This window comes from Strongylocentrotus purpuratus, unplaced genomic scaffold (assembly GCF_000002235.5).
Source record: "Strongylocentrotus purpuratus isolate Spur 01 unplaced genomic scaffold, Spur_5.0 spur5_scaffold_15, whole genome shotgun sequence".
Taxonomy (NCBI): domain Eukaryota; kingdom Metazoa; phylum Echinodermata; class Echinoidea; order Camarodonta; family Strongylocentrotidae; genus Strongylocentrotus; species Strongylocentrotus purpuratus.
Window position 1 is genome coordinate 29,289,717 of NW_022145600.1, and position 24,152 is coordinate 29,313,868.

At 36.7% G+C, this 24,152-nt stretch overlaps 2 long non-coding RNA genes across 2 annotated transcripts; both read right to left on the reverse strand.

Moving 5' to 3' along the window:
* Positions 1 to 7,918: 7,918 nt before the first annotated feature.
* On the reverse strand, positions 7,919 to 24,152 carry LOC115924217. Its single transcript, XR_004064217.1, has 2 exons — positions 23,201 to 24,152; positions 7,919 to 7,998 (listed from the first exon to the last, which is right to left on the reverse strand). It is a non-coding gene; the product is annotated as an uncharacterized LOC115924217 (long non-coding RNA).
* On the reverse strand, positions 17,692 to 20,933 carry LOC115924218. The gene is made up of 2 exons (XR_004064218.1): positions 19,980 to 20,933; positions 17,692 to 19,227 (listed from the first exon to the last, which is right to left on the reverse strand). It is a non-coding gene; the product is annotated as an uncharacterized LOC115924218 (long non-coding RNA).

Below are 24,152 nucleotides of genomic sequence, written 5' to 3' on the forward strand. Positions count from 1 at the left end.
AGCTTTCATGTAGCTTTCATTTAAATGTACAGTGTTTGGCCTATATTTCCGCTACATATCATGGCCCACTCTTGCTCTATTTCTCCTCCCTTCCTCTCTCCACGGACTTATTCTCCCTACCTCTCTCTCCATCCCCCTTCTCCCTCTCTCTCTCTTACTCTTTTCACACTGGTTTTGCTTAACCCCGTACTTTGCTTAGCCCCGTACTATCCTTAACCCCGGACTATTTTTTTTGCTTTTCACACTCGCTGTTTTTAGTCCAGTACTAGCGCCTAATGCCTATTCCGGAATAAGAAAATTCCAGCTGTTCTCACTGCATTTCGTTAACCCCGGATATCGTGAATGTTATTATTGGACATACTTCGCATCTGGCCAGCTGCAATACGCTCCATTGCGTAGTACCGGACTATTTTTCGTTTCTGTTCTCATTCATTTGCTTAGCACCGCAATTGCGGGGTTAGCAGGAGTTAGCACCACAATTGCGGAGTTAGCCCTGCTATTTTGCAGGGTTAGTTAACCCCGTACTATAGGTGGGGTTAGCCAACTTTAGCCCACTTTGGTAAAAACCAGTCTGAACAGAAAGTGGAATAGGCTTAACCCCGTACTATAGGTGGGGCTAAGACCCCCCCCCCCCCTTAACCCCACCTATAGTACGGGGTTAAGCAAAATATTGCCAGTGTGAAAACAGTATCTCTCTCCTACATGTATATCAGTAGGCGTGTCTGCACTATCTCGAGATTGCCAAATATCCAGCTATTTGAATTATCCCGATCGCAAACTATCCAGCTTATTTGCGTCTTCATTAGACCGAAGTAGCAAATTAGCTGGATAGTTGGTCGGGATAATATCCCAAGATATCTCGGTCTAGTTTGCGGTTTTCCGTGTTTACTCGAGGTCAGTGGTTGCGAGGTCAGCGCTGAGCGGTATAGATCGCATGTGCGAACCGGAAATCGTTGTGCATGATGGGATCGGGATAATTGACTCCGTACTTCGGTCTAATGAAGACGGTCGCAAACTATCCCGCTAGTTCGGAAATAGAAGGATATTTTGCAAACTAGACCGAGATATCTTGGGATATTATCCCGACCAACTATCCAGCTAATTTGCCACTTCGGTCTAATGAAGACGCAAATAGCTGGATAGTTTCGATCGGGATAGTTCAAAATAGCTGGATATTTGGCAATCTCGAGATAGTGCAGACACGCCTAGTTAGGATAGCCAATGCCACTGGTCTTAAATCAAGGCTAAAGAGAAATTGACATTGAAACAAATCTCATCTGTCATGCGCCTGTCTCATGTGGCCATTAAACATCAACAAGTCTAGATCAAATATCAGCAGTGATGAAAGGCCTCACTATCCGTTGCCCAAAACATGTTTGGATTAGAACTGGAATATATTCTCCAGTATATATTCACTGGCTACCAAGGATAGTAGTCCTGTATCATAATTTCATTCTATACAAAAAGCCTATAATTTAGGCTTACATTGCTCTCAACAGGGTTTTTACAGATGTACCTTCCAGGTTCCACTACATCAATGCACAAAATCGCCCTTAGTACAAGTTTGCAGACAACCCATTGAAACGCATGTTTTGAATGTAACAGGCATTTCATTGGGATGTCGATGAACTTTCGTGATACGATGCCCCGATTCCTATTTCAGACACTGCAATTACTATTAAAATCATCAGACACGTGATGCAACTACCTGTTTTCTTACGATGTACAATGTACCCCATTTTATGTTTGATACAACATGTACTATATAGTACATGTATCCTGAAGATCATTTCCATAGACTGGATGTTGGCTACATATTATACAGCCCTTTCCCTCGCATCCCTTTGGCCTTAAAGGTAAAGACTAGTATTGGAAACGCCCCGATTTCAAAAAATGAAATGGAAGCTCCTATTACCAATCATGTGAAAGAATATGTTTTGAATATTACATGACGATAAAAAATTTGACGGGAAACCGCCTACTAATTGATATATTTGGTAAATTAGTATATCTATATACTGTTGAGAGATACAAATGCATGTGTCGCGTACGTGTGTGCAGTCCCATATACATCTTTCTGTGTACAGTGCTTCTAACTTTAAGAAGACTTGGCCAAATTTCTTATAATTTTGATGATTCCAGAACCTTGCAGTACATCTATGCTAGATGATCAACCTTTTCTGATCGATTTCAGAATTTCAGAATTTCAGATTTCACGTTTCTTTCACTATGCAATTGCATGAACATAACTGGTCTTGAGCTTTAATGCTCTGAAAAGGCAGGAATCATGTCATACCGGTATTTGCCTATGTTGGTATCATTAATATTTATTCCCCCTTTTCCCTTTATTTGAACATTTTTTCTGTCATACATTTGACAAAAGTTATGTTAGCCCTATATCATGAACAAATAAAATATTACACTAAACTCTGAAGGATATAATGGGTGAAAACTAAACCAAGATGTCACAGACTTCAATCTCTAAAAATCAATCTAATTCAAATTTCAATTGAATTCACTCTTCTACATGTATGTTTATTCTCGGTTTAAAGAAAACAAATCCCCCTTTCACCTTTGACAGATTTGCAAAAAAGTTCGGTTCAACAAGTTTCTTAGGACAGGCACTCCAGATTAGCATTTACTTTGCACTCTGCAGACTTTACAATTCAACTGTAAGAAAATGCCAATGACCTCTGTCCATTATTCATAGTTCACTTGTACAGCCATACATAATATATATGTACCTACATGTACATATGCACAGGGTATTATTTATAAGCAGTACACATGTAGAGCTCTGCATTTGGTTAAACAAAAATGAAATACCTTAGGTTAAATGGGGTCGTTCTAAAACCTAATGGACCTACACATGAAGACTAAGATCGACTTTAAGTTGGATTTAAAGTTAAATATGGCAGGCCATTCATGCCACTTGTTGCTCTCACCATTGTTCTCTTAATTATGATCTTTAGATAATACTTTTTCCTTCAATAATGAACAATCGATTCAGGTAACTTCTGTAGATTTGTGACGTACACGTAGATTTGTGACCAGGATTTGTACATGTACGTCTCTTGAAAAAGTAATGGTTAGAGAAACTAGTTGCATGAAAGGCCTGCCATAGTTAAGTTCAACTTAAAGCCCAAGTCCACTCCAAAAATAACTTACTTTCAATAGAACCAGAAAAATCAGACAAACCAATCAAAAAAAGTTTGAGCAAAATCGGATAACTAATAACAAAGTTATGAATTTTTAATGACATGAAATAAATTGAAAATCAATAATTATGAAACATGTACAATATTCAGAAAAAAGTATAAATTCTTCAAAATTCATAAGTTTTTGGGAAATGTCATGCACACAATATGATACAAATCATATAACCTGGGCAAAGGCATGGGGAAATCAAGTTTTGAGGGATACAAAGGGAAATTAATGGGATTAAACTATATATAAGCTATATGTAGCTATTGATAAGTTGTGAGGACATGACGTCACAAACTGATAAACATCCAAGAATCTTATTTCTTCACACCAGCATCCAAGTTAGATTGTTAGTAATATGTTTTTGTGTGGATGCACAAATAAAGAGTAATTTTTGTCCAGTTAAATCATGAAAAATTGAATTTTGATAAACTAAAAATCAATAATTATAAAAAACAATATTTTAAAAAAAGTATAAATTCTTCAAAATTCATAAGTTTTTGGGAAATGTCACGCACGCAATATGATACAAATCATATAACCTGGGCAAAGGCATGGGGAAATCAAGTTTTGGGGGATAAAAAGGGAAATTAATGGGATTAAACTATATAGCTATTGATAAGTTGTGAGGACATGACGTCACAAACTGATAACCATCTTGGCAAATTGTGCTGCGATTCTCATTGTTCCATAGTTTTACATACTTTTTCAAAAATTCATAACTTTCTTATTAGTGATCCGATTTCGCTCAAACTTTTTTTGAATGGTTTGTCTGATTTTTCTGCTTTTATCGAAAGTAAGTTATTTTTGGAGTGGACTTGTCCTTTAAAGTCAATCTTAGTTTTTGTGAAACACTCACCTGAAGGTACATTTACTAGTAGGTCTGATACAAGTTTGCAGGCACAAACCCTTTGCAGTCTTCGTGCATAACAGTGTCTGCACTATGAGACTATAATAGGTTTTTTTTAAGGAGGTTTGAGGTTACACATATGTACGGTATTCTGTAGACAGGGTTAGTTGGCCCCTGAAAAGGACCCACTCGTGCTCTATCTTGACGTTTCGATGGGTTTGTACCCATTGTCTCCAGTTAAAATACAACAGGCTCTGTAGTTCTGTAGCCGCTACTGCGCCACAAACTGACAGTTCTAGGCTCTACTCAAGGCTTCAGGAATTGTGGTAAACTGTCAAACTCGAGTCTGTGCATGCAGACTAATCATACTGTAAGGCAGTAGGTATGAAACTTGAAGCAATTTGGTATGGAGGAATGCCACAAAATAGCTTTTACCCCTGTCACACTACCTAACTCACTACAAAATCTGAGCCATTTGCAGTATTTGTGCCTGCTGATCTCACACAAAAGAGATGTCTCTAATTCAGTCTAAAATAGATTAACTTTAAACTTCTAGGTTTTGACCTAAGTTATGTTCACATGGTTTTTAATTTTAAGTATGCAAAACTTGAAATTATAAAACACAAGACACTAACAATGACAACGGATCACAATGGACCAAAACGATGAGTTAATTGTGTCAACACGGAACAAAACATTGAGTGAGGAACCCCAGGCTGGTTGTAGTTATCTGGCTAACCTTAAGATCACTAATAGTTTATAACTTCAAGTAAATTTGACGTAATGTACATGTATGTCTGCATGGTACCTTACTACAACATCATTTTGATGATTAAAATTTAAAGTTATCGGACCGCCATTTGAACCTTACTAGTATAAATAACAATAGTATTTACTTTGTTTTTATTACTTTCTTGCTTTCCTGTGCCCTCCACCTCTCTCTCTCCCCCTCTCTCTCTCTTTCTCTCTCTCTCTCTCTCTCTCTCTCTCTATTCCCCTCACCTGTATTGACTAATCTATTGAGTGTTTCTTTCTCCATAGAATCCGATGTCCTTTCAATGGACTGGCTAGGGAGGGGAATGCCTGCCTGCCTCACTCACTTTGAGGTTCCATGGCAAATTGACCCCATTGTGTGGAGTACAATAGTCAATGGGCTCTCCTTCTTAAAGGCATCACATCGGCCATGTCTCCTGTTGTATACTATGAAAATTCAATTCAGAAATCCTTGCAGCGGACGCTGTCTGGACACAGCAAGGGCGATCCAGCACTTCATGTATTAAAATAGCAAATCAATTAACGTAGACTTAATATCACAGAAACCTTCTCATAATCTCTTTCTGCACACCCTCAAACAGGAGGAGAGACCAGAGGGTATATACAGTGAATCAGTTCCCTTTTTCGCCTTCCCGGTGAAAGTGACGCCAAATTTATAATAATTATATTAATAATAACAACAAACAACAACAACAGGAACAATTCTGTATTGAGTAATATTCTTATTCAACTTTATCTAACAATGAATGCAAATTAATTGAATATCTCATAATGACTCTGTACAGGTACATGTATGTATAATTTTAATGATGCCCTACACTACATGGACATGTGTAAGACCACTATGAATCAGTCATCTTTATTTCCATAAAACTGCCTCAATATAATGCTCTTGAGCTGGGGGGGGGGGGGAGGGGGCAGTTTAGTTATAGCATACATTGGTGTACTTGACTTTAATAGCTAAGAAATAAAAGCACATCTCTCTGAATAGTTTGTTCCTCTCATTGCAATATTCCCAGATCAATCTTACCATGGAAACGGAGCGACTCACGGTACAATTTCGACTATTTTGACATTTCATTTTTCTAGAACACAGCCATCCCTTTAAAAAGAAATCACATCTAGCAGGGACATTCCAATGGGATGCTAATGAATCGGGATACTAACAAGCAAGCTTGGGTGAAACTCGGTCCTTTTCGTTCAATCTCAAATGGCTCCTTCCACACACAAAAGCTTTCGGAGCAACTTGTGAATAACCCATTGTGGGAGACCTCTTTCTCACAACTCGGGGCTTTCGCAGGTTTGTAAAGAGTTGGCAGGACCCCATGTGCGGAGGACGAGAGATCATTATTTCAACTTTCACACCACACCGATGAATTCGTAGATACTGGACAAGGGCACCGTGTGGTCAATGATTTGAAGACATACGTTGTACACCTACACTGTACATGTAGAACCAACAAAATGTATACAGGACAGGACATATACAAGGACATGTACATGTAATTTACATGGACATATACAAGCATTCTTGAATATGACTGATTAGGTGGTGTCACACAGAGGCCAAAAATCTGGATTTCAGTTATCCGTATTTTAGTTATCCTCTTAATTGCTGTCTATCATCAATTATCCATTTAAAATCCTCTAACGAAAGAAAATTCTCCCTTGAAAGGATTTTTTTAAGGGATTTTTCTGTGTGACACCGCCTATAGTGATTTAGAGCTCATCGGTAGTTCACAACCAATCAAAAAAATATAACTTAACTTACGGTACTGTAAAAAGCAGATTTTTGTAAAAAATGGAACTACAAAATGCAACATGTGTGAACAAGATATCATTAATTCAACTTTCACACCACACTAGTGAATCAATAGAGATACACGTAGACTAGATGTGGTCATCATGTGGTCATCGTGTGGTCAATGCTTTCAATAGATGTAACCTACATGTACACTGTACAAACATACAGGACATGTCAACAACAACAACAAGTTATTGATAGAGCTGAGGGTATTGTTTCACGAAACCGTCATACATCTATCAGTACAAGTTCAACGACATGCCATCGAAACGTGAGTTAAATTTAATACACATGTTTCAATTGGTTGTAAACTTGTAATCAAGCTTGTACATTTATGGCGGTTTCGTGAAACGCTGGTCAGGTAGTGAATTAAAAGCCAATTAGAAACTGCATGTGTATTTCTACAATAGAACGCAGATGATCAAAAACCACGAGACCCTATGCAATTTCAAGGTAACAGAATCGAAATGATAATTATCTCATTTCGTAGAACTACATGTACATGAAAAGAAATTTGCAAAAAATCTATACCATAAAAAGGGTTCTTCCAAAGCAAAACTATGATTGAAGTTATTTTATTTATTGAACACACCACTGTATTCTGCACACAAACAAGCATATTCTGACTTCAAAATCATTGTTTTGCTCTCTACAGAATAAAGGTTCGTTCAGAAATGGCACGGTACCTGCTGCAAACAAAAGCTGCCGTGTTATTTTTAATGTAAACTAAAGGGAAAGTTCTGCACGCAACAAAGGTCCTGCACCCGGCCCCCCCCACTCAGTGTTATTTAGGGTACGCATATGCTCGTACCCTCTTTTTGAAACCACCCCCTATCTGAGGACTGCCAACATTTCCGAACCCCCCTTTCGCGGGCTTTTTGCGGGCTTTTCCTGCCTTGGAGACCCCCCTAAATCAGGAAAAATGCTCAATGTACCCCCCTAAATTCGGAATAATTTCTCAGGATTCCAAAGAGATGAGAGAAAAAAAGAAAAACACCCCCTTTTTAAAGAAATCTCCGGGTGAAAAGTCAAATACACCCCTTTTTTTTACAAATCTCGGGCCGGACTTTGTCGCACGAAAAGTACCCCTTTACCGGACATTTTGGCAACACGCATGCGGTCATTCCGACCTCTGAGTGGGGGGGCCGGGGTCCTGCACTGATTCGCTGAGCTCTGTGTTATAAGATACAGAAATGTTAAGCATATTCCACTTCACCCTCGTCACAACAAAAATGCTGCCATTTTGCTGCCTCATATCTGAACAAGCCTTTATGATGTTGTTTTAATAACTTACAGTATTTGAACAGAACTCAGTCCAGTAAAAGCACCTCCACGAATAGTCTTCATGTTGTTGCTGCTCAAATCCCTGCAAAACAAAGAGAGTAAAGTATTACCGGTAAGCATGACTTTTATGGAATACTTGTTTACGTTAATTAATAATATTAATTTCTATAATTATTCTATTTCTCAATTCTCAAAGGCATACATAAATGTTACATAACGGTATATAAATCTTTAATATTTTCAACAATACATACACTGTATGTATATATGTGCTACTACAACTAAATTGAAACAGATTCAGAAAGATCTCATCAGTATTTCTAAAACACAATTAATGATTGCAATAAGTATGCCCTTTTATTTAAGTAAATGATTAATTTATCAAATTACAAATTGTGCAAAAGCTCACTAAAAACAAATTTCCCAAACACATTATTACAAGAAGTTTATGCTAAATGCCTGGTGTATTCTTCATTGATTTTGGTGTAAATGATATTGTTGATGATGATGATGATGATGAAGATGATGATGATGATGATGATGATGATGATGATGATGATGATGATGATGATGATGATGATGATGATGATGATGATGATGATGGTGATGGTGATGGTGATGATGATGATGATGATGGTGATGATGATGGTGATGATGATGATGATGATGATGATGATGGTGATGGTGATGATGATGATGATGATGATGATGATGGTGATGATGATGATGATGATGATGATGATGATGATGATGATGATGATGATGATGATGATGGTGATGATGATGATGATGATGGTGATGATGATGATGATGATGAAAATGATGAGGAGGAGAATGGTGGTGAGGAGAATGATGATGTTGATGATGATTCACAGCATTAAAGGTAATACAAAGTTTTGGTACGGGGTCATGAATTTGGTTCAAATGAACATATTGGAAGCATATACGATCCTACAATATTCAGTGATCGTTGTCGCAGTCGAAATCGACTCTAAAGTTATGAAATTGTAAATAATAAACACTTTATGTTGAATAGCTCCCTCTCAAGGTCAAGATATTAATTAAGCTATAAAACAATGTTTATTGACTAAAATTGACTGATTAGCTATTCTCGTTCGGAAATTATATTCCACAACTCCATACACTGAGATTTTCATGGTCGCAGCTACCATTGTACGGCCGTAGGAGCTATTTGAAATTTATCAGAATTTACCGGGAGCACCGGTAAATCTTTATATTCATTTTTTCTCGAAAGCAGAAGTGTTTTAGGGGCTAACATTTCTGGTGTTTTTAATACACCCACAGGGGCATCCAAATATATTAAAATTGTAAAGAATCACTATCCACCCATTTTTCAAAATTTCCCAAAACTTTGTAATACCTTTAATATGTGCTATAATTCTGTTAAAAACATTCAAACGCACTGGCTCTTGCACTTAAGTCAGAATTCTGAACTCAAGAGATGTTTATTGCATTATAAGACTTTTTTGCAGTGAATGTGACTCAAAACAATATACATGTAGGCTACATGATACAGGCCCACATGTATGTACATACAGTGTTGTATGTACAGGTACATCAACGAAATAGGAGCGATAAGTGATAAACACTACAGATTTTTTGTTCCAATCAGTTTGAGGTGTTAGTGTACAGAGGATGCATTACTGGGAGATGACAAGTATATTTGCATTTGAAGCCCAAACAAACGCACCAAAATGAGCCCCTAATCTTCTGTGCAATCAATTCCACATTAAGCTTGCTGTTGTGTCAACATTGTATCACAATCAAGCAAAAGCTCCCCCTGTATGGCTGTATCCATTACAGAGTTTGAATGAAAGACAATGCTGAATCTGAACCTACTCTACCGCTGTTGCATTATATGACAAGAATAAAAGGTGTCAAGACACAATAATGATAATAATAATAACTAGAAATTTAATTCGTCATGGGGACGAATTAGGTGGTCTGTCTTCAAGTCTTATGAGAGATTATAATATTTACTATATTGAGAAAGGGAGAAGTTATATAGACATGTAAACAATGATGATCATCATGATGATCATGATGATGATGATCTTGATAGTAATGGGGATGACGATGATGATGATCATGATGATCATGATGATGTTGATGATTATCATCAACAGACCACGATGACATCAGACTGAACAAAATTAGAGAACATTTAGATAGCGTATAGTCTCAGCTACAACATACTCAAAAATCAACAAAAACCAAGCAGAAATAACAGCGATATTGCTCGCAAAAGACAAGAATGTAGAATCCAGATTTGAGAAAAAGTCATCTCCCATAAGGATTACACGCCAAAAGTAATGGATCTAGTGATAATAGGGTAATAATAAAGTAAATATGGTTGTTTATTACATTATTTGCAATTGTACGTGTTTTAATATTCAAAGGAGATGGTAGAGTGAAAGGTCAAAAAGAAAAAAAAGTGAAGAAAAAAAATTGTTGGAGACGCCCGGACTCGAACCAGGGACCTCGAGGTCGGAAGTCAAGTGCGTTACCGATATACCAAAACATTTCCCATAGAGATTACACGTAAACGGAAAATGGAATTATCAAATCCCACTTTGTATGTGAGATATGAGCATGATCCCGGCATCTGATCGAGAAATAAAGGGCACACTTGTGATAGCTTATTGTCTCAGCTACAACACACTCAAAGCTCAGCGTAAACAAAGATAAAACGACGGAGATATGGCTCGCGAAAGACGAGAATGTAGAATCCAGTTTTGAGAAAAAGTCATGTCCCATAGAGAATACACGCAAAATGTGAAAAATTGACATGCCTCCTTTAATCGCAAAAATACGCCATGATACCATTGTCAAAATGAAATATTGTGTCAACTGCCTTTGTAGAGAATATTCTCAGGTAGAACATATCAAAATTTGAAAGAAAATTGATCAATATTTACAGAGATACAATCAATTTTTCAAAAATCTGCTGACGTCATAATATGCAAATTGAAATTTTGAGTTCGGAGGCCATTATGATGACGTCATGAGTTAATTGAGGATCAAATGAGACATGAATTCATATCTCCAACTCATGCTTTTTCCAACCATGATATAAAAATTGGGGGTCAATGGACTATCTGAAGAGCTATTTTGATTTTTAAAATGGCATGTTTTTGATCAAATTTGCATTATATTGCCCATAGCAGCACGCGCGGATTTTGAACTTTGACGCGCGCTCACGGCCTTATGAAAGGTCAAGAGTGACTGAAATTAATGTAAATTGTCATTTACGGTAAGAGGAATCTAAATCATGTAAAAAAATTAAATTTGACTTTTTACGCGCGCTGTGAGCGCGCGCAACGCGCGCGGGGACACTTACGGACGGAAAATTTTGAAATGCTTAAAATGACCTGAAACGTGTGCAAACAAAATTTGGGACGAATTGGAGCATTTTAAAAATTTTAAGCGGGCGTACGTGCGCGTCGAGGTGCGCGCACGGATTTTGTTGACATTTTTAGTTGACCTTTGACCGGAAGTTGATGTATACTAAATATGGTTTATTTTTGATTACTCGTTATTGAGATATGATAATGACCTGATTTTTACAAAATGGCGCCTGGATGACGTCACGATGACCCCATGAACTTGAAAAAGGTTTCGGGAACTTCATATCATAGGGCCTGATGACTAGCAGAAATTTGAAGGAAATTGACCAGGTCGAGTTCGAGTAAACGTATACACAAAAAAAGTGTACGGAATAAATAAAAATAAATAAAGAAAGAATAAAGAATAAAGAATAAAGAATAAAGAAAGAAAATTCTAACGAAATCAATAGGTGATCTGTCATCGACAGACCACCTAATAATAATAATATTATATTTATAAAGCGCCTTTTCATTAGATACAAAGCGCATAAACAAGAAAATTAAACAAACAAAAAGAGAGAACATTATCATACAAAGCTTACATTAATTACAAACAGAAAGGAATATTACAACAAATTAGAAAAGATGTGTTTTCAGACACTTCTTGCATTGTTCGAGTATGGCAGTAAGGAATTCCAGGACATACAAAAATTACTGTAAAACCAGAAACATTTTCATGTGCCCGGTAATACAACATTGCAGTTTCTGATAAATTATTTACATGAGTGCGCAAAACAAACTCAAAATGCACTGTGAAGAGCAACAAACTTCCTACTAGTACTACAATGTACCTATTAAATGCATTACATGTACATGTATGTATGTAAGTGAATGATCTATCTTATTGTGATCAAGAGAAAATAAAGAAGGAATAGCAGGATGACTTCATCAATGCATTACAGACCCCCAAAATACATGTTTCTGACACGGTACACTAAGGCCATTAAAAAAAAACATGTTTAGCGTCCTGCCTTTTTGAAAAAATAAAAAAATGGGAAGGAGGCTTTTTTCTGTTGAACATGGCCGCTTGGTAAATTTTCCCCAGCGGTATGTTTTTCATGTTTTTTTCATTAAAAAAACAATTGGAAAAAATATGAAGAGAAGAGAAAAAAAAGCGGCCTAAAAAAAAGGAAGCGGACGGGTACGCTTAACATTATTTTTATTTTTCTTATAATGGCCTAACGCATGACACAAGTGTTTGTGTCTGCAAACTAGGGGTGGGGGTGGAGGTCCTACAATAATGTAGGTGATACCTGACGACCATTCCCATTTACAGGCCTACATGCATTTGTACATGTACATGTACATGTACATGTAGCTGTCAATCAGGCTGGAAACACAGACCCCTCCCACCCACCCCTGCAGCTCAAAGGAATGGCATGGTTGGTTGGTTGGTTGGCTGTGCCTGGCTTGAAGGAAAGAGCTCACACTGGGATCCGGTCCCGAAGCTTCCAGCAAAGAATGAGATCTGACCACATTTTACAGACTACTGACTGTAGGCCTACAGGTACAGTGTTTGGTCCAATTTTAAATACAGCAAGTAGAAATATAATGCACATGTTCAAAGGGTAAGGCTTTTTTTTTTAAGTAGTGTATTCTTGCTTTCATTTTAACCCATCCCACAGTAAACATGCAATGTATTATGTTTAATACAAGGGAAGAATTAAGTTCATGTGAAAACAAAATAGGAAAGAAAACTCACAATAATTGGGAAACTCACCTCGAATAAAAGAATCATGAAAATACCACAATGAGGCTACCAATACACAATATAGCGCTACAGCTCTTCTCCCTTCCACAATTTTAAATCTAGATCTAGATTACAAATCAAACAGAATTCTTCCTTACATAAGGCCTGTTTTCATCAGCGTGAGATTGCAAAATATCCCGCTATTTGAACTATCCAGATCGCAAATTATCCAGTTAATTTGCATCTTCATCAGCCCGAAGTTGCAATTTAGCTGGATATTTGGTCGAGATAATCATCCCGAGATATCTTGGGCTAGTTTGCAAAATATCCCGCTATTTGTCCGGTGCGTACTCACCAGCCTGACTCAAGACTCACACTACATGTATGCGCAAACGCTGAGCAAAATATCTCAAGCTTGAGTTTCAAGTCTCGAGCTGATGAAGACGCGATTTGTAACTTCAGGATTATTTCCCAATCAGAAATAGTGGGCTATTTAGCAATCTCGAGCTGATGAAAACAGGCCTATGGTGCATGTACATGTATACATGTAAACACGTAGTGCAGGTGCACTCCTCGAGCAGTAAATCAATTTTCAGTTGTTAAAGACACCTAATGTGACAGTTTTATGAGCTCTCTTTCACATTCCAGTGAAGGATAGTATAGAGATAAAAACCTGATCCTGCTCACTGCATTATTATCCTAGGAGTTTCCTAAATTTAACTCCTTGGTATAGAAAAATGTGTGTTTGTGTGCAGAGAGAGACTACCGGTAGTTTACAGGCACAAATCTTTGTCAATCATTGTGCATTTAGAGTCTGCACCATAAGACTACAATAGGCTCTGTAGCCTGTATTTTAGCTATTCCTGACAGAGGAAGAAAATGACAGGTCTGGGCTCTGCTCAAGGCTTTAGAAATTTTGGTTGAATTAGAGACTGTGCTTGCTGACTAGGAAGAGACTAGTGACCTGAAGTGATGTGAATTAGTTTATACTTTTTCCAGTTGAGCTATGCTAGCAAGGTTTACTGCTCAGTGGTCAATATATTTTTTTCTTCTTTGTAATGTCTTAATAAAAATAAGTTTACAAATATACCTTATTCTTATAAAGTCTTCTGTAATGAGTCAAAACAAAAGTTTTTAACTGAATAAACTTTTTGTAGGCTATATTATTAGAGAGACAATGACCAAGCTAAACTAGTATTTTTTTGTTTGTTATGTGTACAATTTAAAATATGGATCTTTCTTTTTCTTTCTTTTTTTAAATATCTTTTAATGTGCTATACAATGTAGGAAGTTTATCTTTTACAAGTAAAACATGGATGTGGTTAAAGATGAATAAATTTGTCTTTAAATGCTATTCGTTCATCATTTGTACCCTTACCCATCTTGGTAATCTGTATTTCACAAAGTTTGTGTATGTTTCTTAAACATTTGGAATAGTAAACTTGTGGATGGTTCTACTACTGTGGGTCTATCAAATTAAATACTTTACAAAATACGATTAAAATGGTTTCAGCTACTATAGAACAAAACAAAGCCAGTTGAACATTTCTCTGAAATGCTAAAGATTATGATGGTGATGATTATGATGAAACCATTCCTATGATGATTTATCATGACCAAAGTTATGTAAAACATAGGCAAATTAATCTTTCAAACTCTACTTTAATAAATTTTACCTGGTCATGAGAAAATTATATTTTTATGAAATATTGAACCTTCATGTATAGCATGAAGACCTACAAATAACTATTAAAATGTAGGCCTACATCTATCTTCTCTCTCAACATCCCTCAGGTACACAAACTTATTCTCCACATGCTTGATGCTTTAGAGCACTTTGTGCACATCATCACAGAAAGAATAATGATTTTAAATTCATAATTCATCCATTGACGACCACCAACATCAAAGGCCTTGGGGCCCAGAACGCTGCTAGAATAATTGGATCAAAGGCAACAGGGTGTGAATTCAATTGCAAGACTACAATAACTGTGAAAAAAAAACTTCTGAATGATGATGATGGCATTGATGAAGATACAAAATGGTTCAACTGTTTATGCCCACTGGACCCTCTTGGTAAATTTCGGCATTGGATGAAAGGGGTGTGAGGTCGAGGTCAAGATGTGATGCAGATTCAAGATGAACATAGGGTGATGTAAGGCTCATCAGGGGAACAGGGAGCAGAATGAATCATTGTCTTCCTAAACTTAATCTGAAGAGCAGCAAAAGGAAATATCCTGAATTCTAAAAACTATGAAGTAAAAGGCAGATTTCATGATTTCAAATGTAACTTCAGCGACGAAATTGCCAAATTGGCAACCAAATATTTAGATGATAGAGCTCTGTCTGAATGCACACATCTCTACCAAAATCTGCGCTGAAGTGACTGTGAGCATTTTATCAGATTACCACATATTATAAAAGTTGAGGTTTACCAACATGGATAGTTGGATACTGTATTTTAATGATTTTAATCTCTTTGCAGAGACTTTGTGGTTCAGTACAAATATTATGTTGGGAGCATGTACATGTATAGGCCTACATGAATACTTTAAAGGTAAAGACCAGTTATGGTCATGCGATAGCATTGTGAAAGAAACGTTGTGGAATCGATCAGAAAAGGTTGATCATCTAGCATCTAGCATCTGCAAGGTTCTGGAATCATCAAAATGATAAGAAATTTGGCCCATTCTTCGTAAAGTTACAAGCACTATACACAGAAAGATATATGGGACTACTACCCTACATGTATATCTCTCACAGACTATGAGAGAAACAAATTTACCAAATATATGAATTAGTAGGCGGAATCCCGGCAAATTTTTTATCATCATGTATTAGTCAAAACATATTCTTTCACATGATTGGTAATGAGAGCTTCCATTTCATTTTTTGAAATTGGGGCGTTTCCAAAACTGGTCTTTACCTTTAACACATACATGTAGCTAATGCCCTTCTGGCCCTCAACAGATGACATAATCTTCTTTTTTTGTGTACATGTACATGTACACCTGTATGTATTGCTGAAATTATATTTTTCCCATTGTAATAGTGAAGATGAGTCCGGAATCTTACCATTGACATTATTATGTACGAATGAACAACACTATATTCTGCATTCTGACTATGTTGTATTTCTTTACAATACTGCACTACAAACATTGGTAGATGCAATCCTCAGCACATCAGAAATACATGTACACGTATTGGCACATAATGTAGCTCACAGTCACAAGCCACATCCATCTATCATCTCCTTGACTTCATCCCAGATTTCATCTCATCTCGCCAACCTTCCTCCTGCGAGCAAGCCAGCCAGCCATAAGGCAGCCAGCCAGTCATTTGCTTTCCCTCTAGAGTACACAACATTGCAGTACAGTGCGGTGGATGGATGCGGACGGAATGGCAGAGCAATATTACATGTTTGCTTTCCCTTGTCATACATCATATGCATCATGCAGCTACCATACACTCCCCTCCTTCAACATGCATGCATCCCTAACACTACAATAGATCACTGTATCGGGGCAGGGGTATACATGTACATGTCATATTGGTGCTCTATCCTACAAAATGTAAGCAGTAAGCTCAACATAATAAGATTAGTATTCAGTCGTTTCTTGATCATTATTTGCTGGATACAATAGGTAGTGGGTATTTTGCATGTACAAATGTACGTGTAGCAAGGGGTCAAATCAAATGTTATGTAAGGTGCAACATGTTCATGTATAGGCCTATCTGTTAAAAAAAAAATCTTTTCATTCATTTCACTGTGCTGGCTATGAATTCAAGTAGAAATTCTACATGATGAACCATGTAAGCTCATTGGTCACAAAAACGATAGTGCATCTACTGTAGATGCATGTAGCAAAGTTTTTTAAAGCGGTGTAACTACATGTAGTAAAATGATGTTGCCACTGATATGACCACCAAAAAAATTGTTCTAAACATACATGTTGTACATGTAAGTGGCAAATCAAATGTATGAGGTACTAACATCATTTTATGTATACTTTCCATTTTATGTATACTTTCTAAACAAAGGTTGTTCTTGACAACATAATGCTGGCCTGACATAGCAACGTGTAATGTATGCAGACTCGATACCTAGTATTGTAATTTATTCATTAATAATAGGATAATTTAACTCGTCACTACTCACTAGGTCTCAAGGAAGGAAACATCCATAAATTTGAATATGTTGGTAAACTATTTCAACAACTGTACTACATTTCACGTACAATATTCTAGAGAACTCCAGACAAAAATAAACTTAGCAGGGATCGTTCAATTCATTTTTGTCTAAACTTGGCCACAAAGAAGATATGGGCATTTCCATGTTAAGTGGGTACTTCTGTGATGTAAATATGGTCAAAATTGTTTTCACCCCTAGAGCAATCAAATTTCTCCCTTTGCTTGTCCAATATCTATATTCTATATATTTATGAGGGAAAAGATAAGTGTGATTTCATGTTAACTTTGCAGAGGTCGTAAAGTAGGACATGTATTGGGGGGAACGTATGTAACATTGGACAGAAATTTGTAACTTAAATTACCTCTGATTTATTATTTGCTCAATATATAAATGCAATGTTCATTCATGTGAGTTAAGTATCAATAAAACATCAATTTAACAATCATCTCAGAATTTGCTTCTTTTTAAAAAAAATTTTATAGCTTTTTTTGTGAATCAGAAAAACAAATATTTAAGGAATGTTTGCAATGTATCATGTATTATTGAATGAATAAATCTTTCACACATGTTTTAATGGTGCGTACTCTATTAATTTGGTGTCACTGTGTACTGGATGTTGATGCTATGTTCATATATTCCAGGATAAAATAAAATCTAGAAGTTATAATTGTTGATGCATGTTGGAACCAATTAATAAGAATAGGGAACGTATGTAACGGTTGGACAGAACAGGCATCTAAACGTTTGTTTGAATTCTGTTTTGGGACACATATTTCATAATCAATATATTCATAAGCGTTGCATAGGTTAAAATGTTTCATTGTATTGATCATTTTAAATTGTGGAGAATAAGTGAAATGTGAATGGTCTTTAATTATTAAGTATAATGAAATCAATGAATTTGCCAACTGATATACGGTTTGTAAATCTGTAAAATAGATTAATTGATAGTTTTGAAATCTTATCTCACCTCTCATTAATCTTTTGACCAACTGCAAAAGCAAGCAACAAACTTCAGTGTACAACTTAAATTGTCCATGGATGAACCATTTATATAAATTTATACAATTATGAACACCTGAATTGCAAATTCAAATTTAAAAAATGATAAGATAGTAACTATAGTCACATGGAAAGAAGTTGGCACAATATAGAATAAAAGGCAAACACTAATCATTTCATTGAAATTGAAATTTCACAAAACCTTATATACAAATTTAAAAGTAGTCTAGGTCTTTAATAGTCAGTAGCCAAAATGTGTCTCGGACACAGAGCCCAATAATAACAGACTGTTAAACAATTGAGCATGCATTTCACTACATGTAAGCATTAGCTTGTAATCAATTCCCATCAAGACTGGGAAAGTAGTTGACACAATATAGAATAAAAGGCAAACACTATTCATTGATATTTCACAAACATCATGTCGTTAATTACAAATTGTCTATACAGGATTTGTATGCTTTTATTCTAGAGTTCTTTTATCTGCTAACTACAATGTGTATGATATTTACCTTTTATATTTCTTCATTTTTCATAAATGCTCTATTTAATTCTATTTTTGCTCAAAATTATGATCATTCATTTCAAGTAAGTTCAAATCAAATACATGTATTTATAACAATCATTTTGATGTAATTCAGATCTGAAATTCAAAAAAGATTTGACACTGCATACTCAATGGGTTATTTTGCATATTATAATGCATCAATTCAATTGAGCATTCATTAAATATTTTCAGTAAATAATTGTGTCTTTGTGCCAATTTTCCAGCAGTCAGATTCTTCCGATATTGTCGTTGGCGTGCAGCTTCCTTGGCACAAAAAGCTGCATATGCAGAGGGATCTTCCTTTAATTTTGCTCGTTTCTTCCTCATCCTCTCTGCAGCGTTAGATTTTGATGTATCAGCTGTTGGTGATGGGGGTCGAGTTGGCGAACGAAGCTTTACAGTTAATGTCATGTTTGCTTGCACAAGTATTGGTACACTGTGATATGAAGTCTTCTACCTTTCTCTGGCAGCTGAAATGAAGAACAATACATGTGGATTGACAGATTAAATATCTATTGCAAATAAAAGTGTCTCATTTCAAAAAGGTGATGTTTCAACCCTTAAAATTGCTACTTGTGAAACATTATTTACTCCAATTTCCCCAAGAAATATTGACTTGATACTGTTACAATTAATTATTATTCCAAATGATTTTTTTCTGTAGACTTCACTCAGCTGGAGAAAAATGAAATCACATATTCTGGGGCTGATTAATGTTTCAAAGTGAATTAATTCATGTAATTATTCTAATTGAGATAAAACTTAATTGTGTACAACAAAACACTCTTGTATGCTGTAAATTATTTAACAGTAATCCTTCTTCAACCATAACAACAATGCGACCTTTTGAAGAAAACACAATTTATTGAAGATAACCAACATTAAGTAATCAAGCAAGCTGTTGGTAAGTATAAATTTGTTTTTTTTTGTTCTTGATTTAGGCAACTGCAGTTGCTTTTTTTGAGTGAGCTAAATTGGGTTGCGGTTGCACCTATTGAAAATGCGAGATCGGCGAGAGTTACCAGTGTTGCATACATGAAAAGCTACATATGGGACTGTAATGTAATAATATCACTACACGTTAAAATTTAGCACTAGCAGACCACTAGCTAGACAAGAAGAGGAAAATATAATCGTACACCACTAAAGTTACACATGACTCATTTTCGGAAACATGATCTTTTACTGTATTTCAAAAAGATTTTGAATAACAAATACGTACCATTCCACGATTTTCAAAGCCTAGATCTAATCTAATGTTGAGTTGATACTCCAATGATTACGATCGGATGTCGTCTGCTGCTCACGGAACCCCGCGAAAAAACGTACGTAAATAAGACCGAATAGCATTTCTGTCCATCGTGCGTACGTGTCGTTCTAACTACCAGCAACCGTGAACGTACGCACAAACTGGACAGAAGTTATATAGAGCTACACGGCCCCGCGATTGTAGAAGTCAGCGCATGGATTGCAAGTACAATCAAACGTTGCAGTGCCTTGGTTCACTTGACTGATACGTGGATTATCCATGCGTCATATTCGCGGACGCCACGGTCCGTTTTTTTAGTTGTTACGTACGTTCGTGAGTTGGACCGAATATTGCACTCCAAATTTTGAATAGATTTTATCTCTATTTGCGTTTATTTTGACGATTTTTTTCTTGGTCTACATTTCAACCTTCATCAAAAGAGTTGCAAAGCACATAAAACTGTTGGGTGACACAACTAATAATTGTGGGAAAATTCACTCTGAACGTACGTAACACAGGTGGACAGAATCTCTCATTCAGCCAATGTAATTTTCAACTCTCTCACTCTCTCTCTTTAAAGCTCAATCGCCGTAACTATGATCAATGCCGTAATCCACCCGCATCAAAATCTCTTTTCAAAACATGAAACATCAATTTCTTTTTAGAATTTTTATTTGCATCACCCTCAAAATCACACCACTCAACATTTACTGATTGTACTTTGGAATTTTTAATAATAATCATTAAAGAAAAGAGGACAACACAACCAAATGACATTATTAGTGCATGGAATTGTCTTTTTTATTTCTTTATACCATCAACAATGAAAATAAAAACACAGAAAGCCACAGGATATTTATTTAATTTTTCTGTAAGCGCTTTATTCTTTCACACACAGAAGTACCCTATTACCGTGGAAATGCCCATATGTATCTGTTAAATGATGCAGACATGTAAATGTAGTATGACTAAGGCTGCGACGGGTAGTCGAATGCTCGAGTACCCGCACGGTTGACAACTACTCGGGTACGATTTCTCATACCCGAATATTCGGCCGCAAAAAAAAAAAAAAAAAAACCTGTCCAGGCCAACGCTTAGCCGTGCAAGGGAGAGCAGTGGCCGCTGGCATGGTATCGTCGGTAAAAATGTTTCCCAACTCAAGCACTGTCAAACTCACCACTCAGAAACTGGGACCAAATGTCCAGATTTCTGTTTGGACTCGGAGGACAATGGATTATTCTGCCATCTTTGGCTTTTAAAACAGCATTTTTTACTGTTATTATTATTATTATTAAATCGGTGCCATCAACTGCGACTCGAAGTAAAATTGCATGTGTTTTCGGCGATACTGGGATACTGCACCAGTGGTATGGTGGTGGCAAAAAAAGAAGGAAAAAAAAAATCAAAAAATTCAAAAAAATTATAAAAAACATGGCGTCCGAATATTCGAGTATTCGCTTGTGAGCCTGGGAGTGTACTCGGGTACCACTAACCTCATTACACTGTTGTGCACAGCCTTAAGTATGACTTTATTGACTACAATTTATCTCAAATAACCTTGTACCTGTACACTACAGTATCAGGGGTCTACATGATGTTCACGAGCATATCGACAGTGAAAGTTGCTTAAAGTCTTAAACTACATGTACATGTACTGTATATCTCCCTCTGTCTTTAAAATCACTCCGTGTTGGATCATCCTAACTGTTCGAAAGCCATTGTAAGCTTCCAGTCTTACATAACAAATTGAGACAATGGGCAGCCTGATGACTTTACCACTGGACAATAGCCGGGGGCTGGATACCCCATCAAAGGATCAGAGAGAAAAGAAGGATCGAACCAGGGATTACAATAGGAGCGGTCAGTAGACTAGCGGTCAGGCTAGGTATCACAGGGTTTAAAAGCCAAGGGGACCATTTCTCTACCGGTAACCATCATAACAGGGAAAAAATACAAGGGGGTGAATTTGAAATGCCAAAAAGAGCCCCCGAAAGTCATAAAAGAGCCCCAAAAATGTTCATAGAGTTCAATCATTTTTCAATGCAAAACAAATTAAAGAGTGTTATTTCCATCAGGCAAATTTGAAAAGCAGCCCCTGAAATTTTTTTTTTCCCTGAATCATAAAGTATAACTTCTTGAACATGCCATTGAAACGTGTGTTATACTATGGGATGTCAATGAGCTTAGACTTATAACGGTTTGGTGAAACTGGCCCTAGGGGGCTAAGTCACCCCTTCATACCATCTCAATGATCTCACTGTTCTAAATTCTTTTTCACTTCTTTCCCTTTCTCCATTAGCTATTTGTGATATGAGCTTTGGTAAATTATCATTATTATATCTGAGTTACACTAACGAGACCTACAACTAAACTAAAATTACAATAACCTAAAAAGTCCAAATGGCAAAGAATCAGATGACAGATGACCCCATTTAAAGAATGAAAGTGTAGGCTAGTACATACAGGTACTGTATACACTTAACATTTGAATTATTCATATCTTTACCAAGTTTTGTCATTTTTTGTGTATACAAATATATGTTAAAAATTATTTTTTCCTGTTTTATTTTTCTTGAGAATGTGACATTTTTTTTAAAGGCACTATTTCGACCAGGCCAAATCAATTGAATGACACATTCAAGCTTACAATGCTCTAAATGGAGGATAGGCCTATGCTCTTTGGAAGAATTTACCGGTACATTGAATTTTGCATGCGTATAATAAGTCCTTGGGTGGGGCATATATTTTTCAAACAGCAATAATAATGTGTACATGTACATTGTAGGTGTAGTGGTGTAGTGGATACACCACTTGCCTGTGGGTCACATGGTTTGTGGTTGGAGTGCTGCTGCTGCGGTCCTAATATCCTCTCGCAAGACATTAATACGCATTTGCCATTCCCCACCCGGGTGATGTAAATGGGTACCTGGTTGGAAGAAATTCCTCAAATGCCTGAGCGCCTTATCAGGCTGCTCAGCTAATGCGGGGGTAATAATAGTACAGCTCTTAAAATATTAAACGCTATAAATAAATGTTAATATTATTATTATCATTAAGAGAATTCTCTCAAAATCAAATTTTCAAATTAATATCTCTTCTAAAGATCTAAAATTGTTAGATTGTTCTGCTTGTTAATGATTCTCTACTCAAATTCATGTAGACCCCAAGTCCCTATGAATAAAAGTTATACTTACAATAACACTGTATCTTCTGGGATTGCATTAACTGGTATAGGTCTTGTAAGACTGCGACCAGTACACTCCAACACGCGTCTGGCCTTGCTACCTCCTCTTTCCCCTCCCCACTTTCCACGGCCCTTCTCCCTCACATCACAGTTGCAGTTCGATGGACATGCCCTGCTTTGCTTTGCCAGTGTTCCCAGTAAAACAACACAGATGAGTAACCTGCAGACTCTCTTCGATAACATGATGACATCTATATTCTTCCAAATAAGGTGATAAGTTACTTCCTAGTTATTGATTTTTGTGTCCCAGTCCTTCACTTTTCGCTCTGAACAATCCCCAATCCAGTTCTATTCACAGACAGAGAACAAAAATGCCACACATCCAACAAATGCTTGGAATTGGAAGCCATACATCAAGTCATCGTGCAGTCTGGAAATCAATTTTGGCTCCATTTTCAGCTCAAAAACGTGGTTTGAAGACCAGGCAGATGATTTGGTTTAGAACAACGACCCACTGTCATAAGGTGTTTCTGTAGATGAACAAATTAAAGATGATACAAAATAAGATTAAAGATGTTTCGCACACAAAACAGTCAAAGGTGATGTGCACAGCCAGTGGCAGTGCTCTTCAACAGAGCAGTAAATCGTTCAGCCTTGCCCCTGCGCTGCGGCTTGATCCTCAGGCGATCGTACGCTTCTCACCTTACGGAATCCGCGAGTCAACATTCAACTCCCAAGTCCTAAAACTGTCGTTTTCTCCCTTTCTCACACCAAAATAACTATCATCACGTATAGCTTAACATTAATCATCAACTGAAATAGTAGTTGAAATTGACTCTTAGAAAGTACCAGTTCTGTGCAGCTCGAAATTAGAAAGATTCTGTCGACCTTTCATGACTTGATAATATCGGTAGGCTGGTTGTGGGGCATGTGTGAATACAATGCGACTTGCATGCTATATA